Raw genomic sequence first — 6,000 nt, 5'->3', positions numbered from 1 at the left:
CGGCGCTAGACACTAAAATATGAGGAATTTTCCGAATCTAAAATCGCCTCGATAGTTTTAACGCTAGTTTACGGAACCCTTTTAAGAGTTCTGGAAAAATTGGAAAGGTTACGAGCACTTTTACTTATCGGAGTGTGCGGTAATTTTTAAGTCATCCGCGAATTTTAAGCTGATAATCTAAAATCGATATCGGGTTGAAATTCCGTATTCAAACCAGCAGACGCGAGAAAACTTTCCAAACATTTCAATTTTACGGTACGCGCGTTGATATTCGTCGGTGGGAGATGGCGCCACTGTTTACGAGAACGGCTGAAACTTAATTACGTGGCGCGTAACTACCTACGGTTTATATTTTATCAAAAGGGCGAAGTTAATCTCGAACCTTTCCAATTTCGCCTGCCATTAAATCAAAACTACCGTTCGAATGACACCATTAAAAAGGCAAATACGTAAGAGATAAGATAATCTGGGCGCTAAAATGGAGTTAAAATCCTATGGCGCGAAATTACGACGCCTGCTAGTCTACCCCAATCCCCCCCTTGTTCCCCTTGTCAGGCTCGCGGCGGATAGGTAATGGACGCGCAAGCAGATGTATATAGATACTCCCTAAAACTGGGTGCGAAATTAAATTAAAAACCCTCCGGGGAACATTGAAAGATAAGAGATTTTAAAAGCTTTTATACCAAAAGTTGGGCTCTGGGAATAGGTGATTTGGGGAGGGAAAAGCTCGTTCGTTAAAAGGGCCAAAAATCATTAATGGCTCTTTTCGACCAAAAATCTGAAGGCCTGATTTAATTCGTTTATAAGGAGGTTTGCGACACCCCGCGTTGTTCGGTCAAAAAGAACGCGTCCTAACCAAAAGATCACGCTAACCCAAGATTCGATAATTGTAACAAAACGTCTTCCCGGATCAAATTTTATCGCTAAGATATTTCAACAAGTCTACGATTTTGTATTTGTTCAACTAACAATTGTTTAAGTTAAAAATGTGAACGCGAAAAACACGTAACGTTTCTGTCGCGCGACCAAATTGGCCAGTTTTCTTGCTAGGATTTCGGAGTATGGTAAGAAGAGTAACGCTATGACGTAATTTTACTGCGATTCTGTGGTGACGAATAGTTTGGTAAAAACGTTATTCCAAAATGGCTAGCAGGCGACAAATTCCGATTTACTCCTTTACACCTCCTTTTTAGAAGGAATAAAAAGAGTAGCCATAATAATCCGGAACAAGCGAATAGTTTATGGGGTAGCGTAATTGACGGTAATTCTCATCCTCGGAACAGGTGAATAAACGTTTTAGGGTAAAAAGAGTACCCTTTTAGTCCGAGAACTGGCGAAAAGAAACCACCTATAGGCTCGTGCGTAGTTTAAATTTTGGTCATAAGTATCGCCGCCTACCGACCTAGTTTTAAATTGAATATATGAAAGCTGTCTGCTCGTTCATAATTATCTCTGCGCAACAACTGGAAGTGCAACCGAATACCCTAGAAATTCCAAAGTCGTCTGCAATTTCTTCACATATTTAGTTGTCGGTTATTAAAGCAGATGGCGCTATATTTCCTAAGCTCGAAGCCTATAGCAGCGTTGCCAGATAGCCAAAATCAAATTATAGACCCAAGGACTAAAAATTATATATTTCCAGTCCAAATTATAGGACACATTGTATTTGGCGGTAATTTCAATTTTTATGAAATTTTAATTGAAAAAAACTGTAATATTAAAAATAATAAAAACACATTTATTCATTTTTATTATAAATTTAGTATTTTTCAGTCTGATATTATATCGAATTCCCGAACCTGACTAAAACAAATTTGAAATTATAGGATTTATAGGTCATCAAAATCGAAAAATCGGAAAAAATGCCCTATATAGTATACTGTTCAAATTATAGGGCACCGAAAATTTTGTGACAAAATTATAGATTTTCCCTATAATTATAGGGCGTCTGGCAACGCTGGCCTATAGTTTCGTAAGGGGGCAAAAAAAAGTGTAAACTTACTTTTTAGCCCTAAGTAGGTACATCAACTTACCCGTAAAAAATAAAGCACCCATTTTGGAAAATATTTTGTTCGCGTCTTGACGTTTAATTACCCTAACTTTCTACATTAGGAGTACTCTGTTTTTAGAGTGAAAAAATCTACTTATGTCCCACCCGAAGCCCAGAACTAACAGGGTTCCAGCAGACTGCATCTTATTTTAAAAACAGCTCTATTCTTAAGATTAGCGGCAAAGTTGTAAGTCAAACAAAACAGCGAAGGGAAGCCGGTGTTTGCGCGCGAAGGGCTCTTCGTACAACAAAGGGACGGTCACCTTAATAAACAGCAAACACGAGAGCCGAAGGTCAACCCGGCGCTTGTCCGTCTTGCCAGCGGACAGAACGAGAGAGAGAGAGAGCAAAGACATCGCGGGGCCAATTACTTCAGTCCGAATCGACCAGCAGCTTTTCTCCGTTCGATTCTCGGACGGGAGGCAAATGGAAGGAAATCGAAGCGCGGGTGGCTCCCTCCGGGGGATATTTGGGAAACGCCGCGACGCTGGCGGGAGAGGAACCGGGCTAAGGTCAACAATGCCTTCTCCGATAAAGTCATCGCGACTTTCCAGCAGAGTCCGTTGGTACCTTGTACTTTTGTTTCTACCCTTATTCTGTTTAAACACGAATTCGGCCGCGGGTCAGATAAAGCTAATCTACAAAAAAGTCACGACGAACAACGAAATACCCGCGGCGGTATTTACCTACTTTACTCATTAGAGGGACTTTTTCGGGTAATGGTCGCGCGACAGGATTGTCTTTGATACCTTTGTCACGAAATTTGTTGTTAACCATGAACTACTCTTGGAGCGATAGTACGACGGTTTCGACTCCGTTGGTTTAAGGGGTTTTCCCCCGAGCTCTTCGGTTTCCCCTTCCATAAAAAACTTGTTGAGGTTAACGGTAATAGTTAGTGTAGGGAGCTATTGGCTCGCGTGGCATGAAGTGCTTTCCACCACCCTCCTACGCATGGAAAAAAGGCTTTAAAAGTCACTTGATGATTTAGGCCGAAGGTGATGCCATGTTATTAGCCTAGCTAGCTGATTATTGACTCCAAGCAAGTGTCCTGTGTTGGTATTTGAGCATGCGCAGAGACTGACTTTTGACTCGTGGAGTAACAAATAAATTGTATTTAACGGGGAAAACGGTAGAAATGACTTCAGTGAAAATTAAAGCTTGGACGAATAATTACTAGACTCGAAACAAAATTCCTGGTTCCACAATTTGCATCGCCCGTCAGCGCTCCTACCGAGAGAATCGCGAAATATTTATATCCAAATAAAAAACACGTGCGTAAAAAATGTCAAATGACCCGCATTGCGTCGTCTGCTCTGCTGATTTTAATAGAAGTGAGGCTTTTGGAATTTTAATAGGCTTTAGATTATTCAGTAATAATTGTATTGGAATGAAAATGAAACGGTCATGATTTAATTAATTTAAATAGGAAGTTCGCTTTAATGTTTTTGCATATATTGTTTGTGAGAAAGGTTTAAATACATAAAAAAAATTAAAATTCCTAGTCAAATTGGAAATAAAGGTGTAAGCTTTGACAGTGACGAGCTAAAAACGCTAGGCCTAACGTCGTCCGCTAATATTGGGCACGTGTTTAGTATTTGGTAGAAATCTTTCCAATACTTAACACTACGGCGCTACAAGCGGCGCTGCCGTAAAAGCACCAAGCGCGCCATTTGGTTTCGTCCAAGATGAAAGTCGCGAAGTGGTGAGGCTGGCAGCCTAGCTCTCACGAAACGTTCCTTTTTACCGGCAATCCTAGAAGGGATTTGTGTGTATTAGTTTCACGTACTGTGTCCGCCGGGGGTCGCACGATTTCTCTCGGTACAACGACACATGATACGTCCATCGATTTGAAATATCATGCCCTCGCCGGCATTGTTCACATTTGTGAGATCGGGAAGTGGGGCACTTTTCCATTCTAGTGGATTTTGGTGATTTTCACCTTCAAATCTACATGTTTATTATAAAATAAGAGTGACTTGCTTAAATATTATATTTTTAGTTAGTACTGATCATTTCTGGACTACGTTTTCGGTTGCATTAAGAAACTTTAATTTTAAGTTAGATTTCTGGCCAATTCGAGGGACCCAACAACCCATATGAGCCTAGCTGATAATACAAATTAAAATAAACGAATGAGAAACCGGGCTGATTTGATTTTTTTTAAATAATTCCAATTTAATTTAAATACACTTAACTAGTTACTAAAAATAGTTAAACAATATGTCAATATGATGAAATCAAAATGTGTTACCAGAGCGCCTAATATCATTATCTCAAAGTCTCGTTAATAAAGGCGACGCTCACAAACAAACTAAGCCGATTAAAACCAGTAACACGTAGAGTCAACTTTAATTGCCAGAAAGGCTTTCTCCGCAGCGCGCTAAAGCAATAGTCTGATTATCAGTACACTTAACAAGTCTGCTCGGAGTCTGAAGGGAAGAGCGTCGATCCCCCACGGTTGTCCTTAACTTCATTAGGATCCGACCTTCGTAGAATCCCAAAACTTGAGGGAATTCTTCGGGATTTACGCGGCTAGCCACCGGGGAATGTCACTTTGGATACGTTAACTATTAGATGGCAAAGACCCGAAAATATACTCGTACCCTCGCTACAAGAATGTCCATGGGGAGCTGCTGAGATGACATTTTTTGGGCGAAAAGTACTATTGTTGATTAAATATACATAAATTCAAGTGGTTTTCGAAACTGAGTGGAGAAATAAGAGCGAAACGGTAGTTAACGCTAAAAGAAGTACAAAATAATAGAGGAGCGCCTGTCATAGATATAGGAATCGTATATAAAGGTCTAGATAAAATATTTCAAAGGGAGTGAATACGGTGGTGAAAGCTAGCAGAAACGCGTAATTTCAATTCCGTATTTTATGTTAGGTCTTAGACGCCCCGAAATTTATCTAGACCTTTATATACATTTCTTATATCTATGGTCACGCCTCTCAAATGAACGTGAATAGAGAGGAGCGACTGTCACGTCTCTTGAATAGGCGTGAATAGCGCCTGTCTCAAATTACCACAATATTAGAGCTGCGCCTATATCGTCCCTCAAATGAGCGTGAAAGAGAGGTGCCCCGATTTCCCCTCTCAAATGAGCTCTAACGAGTGCGAGCGCTGCGTGAGCTGAGCCTATTTTTAAGCAAAATGCCCGTAGTGTTCGTGATAGCAAGCAGACCGCGAACTATTTTAATTTACGCAGTGGTACAACATTTTCACCCGTCATTCGTAAGCGTGACCCTTTAACGAAGTCCATTAGATATAAGTGTAGCGCGTGGTACCGGAAGTTAGTTTCGTTAAGCGGAAGTCGTTTTTCATTCACGTATCCGCTAATCAGGGGCTTCTATTAATCCATTTAGAAGTAAAAGCAGCGGCACGTCGCCGTATGAAGTTCTATGAAATGAAAGTTGACAACCCTCACGGGCGACGAAGAGAAATTGGCTGACAACGCTTAAGCCTAATTCCCACTTGGCGCGAAATTCAGTTTTCGCGAGACGAATTGACGCTTGCGAATAAAATTTACTAAAGAGCAAAGCTACGACGAAAATTAAATTCGCCGCGGAACTACCGAAAATTCGGCAAGTGGGAACTAGGCTTAACAAAGAAAAGAGAAAAACGAACTGAATCTGAAAAAGAAAGAAAAACGCCTTTCCGATCTGATGAGGTGACGCTTCCGCTAATCGTGCCTCGCAACCCACTTCGAGGAGACCGTAGCAGTCTCTTGTAAACATCGTGACCAAATGCAATGGATAAACAGCCTTAAACGAGAAAAAAGTTACAAAAATTTTAAATTTCCATTAAATGTCACAACGTGACGATAATCGACATTAGTAATAACATCCGTGGCTACGTTAAGAACATTGAAACTCTATTTTAAAGGAAAATGTAAGCAAAGACTAACGAATGGACAGAAAACGTTTGATTATTTTATGCAAATTAACAA

The sequence above is a fragment of the Leiobunum rupestre genome, chromosome 4 (genome assembly GCF_980474605.1).
Source record: "Leiobunum rupestre chromosome 4, qqLeiRupe1.1.hap1, whole genome shotgun sequence".
In the NCBI taxonomy this organism is placed as follows: Eukaryota; Metazoa; Arthropoda; class Arachnida; order Opiliones; family Sclerosomatidae; genus Leiobunum; species Leiobunum rupestre.
Note: the sequence above shows the minus strand (reverse complement) of the source record.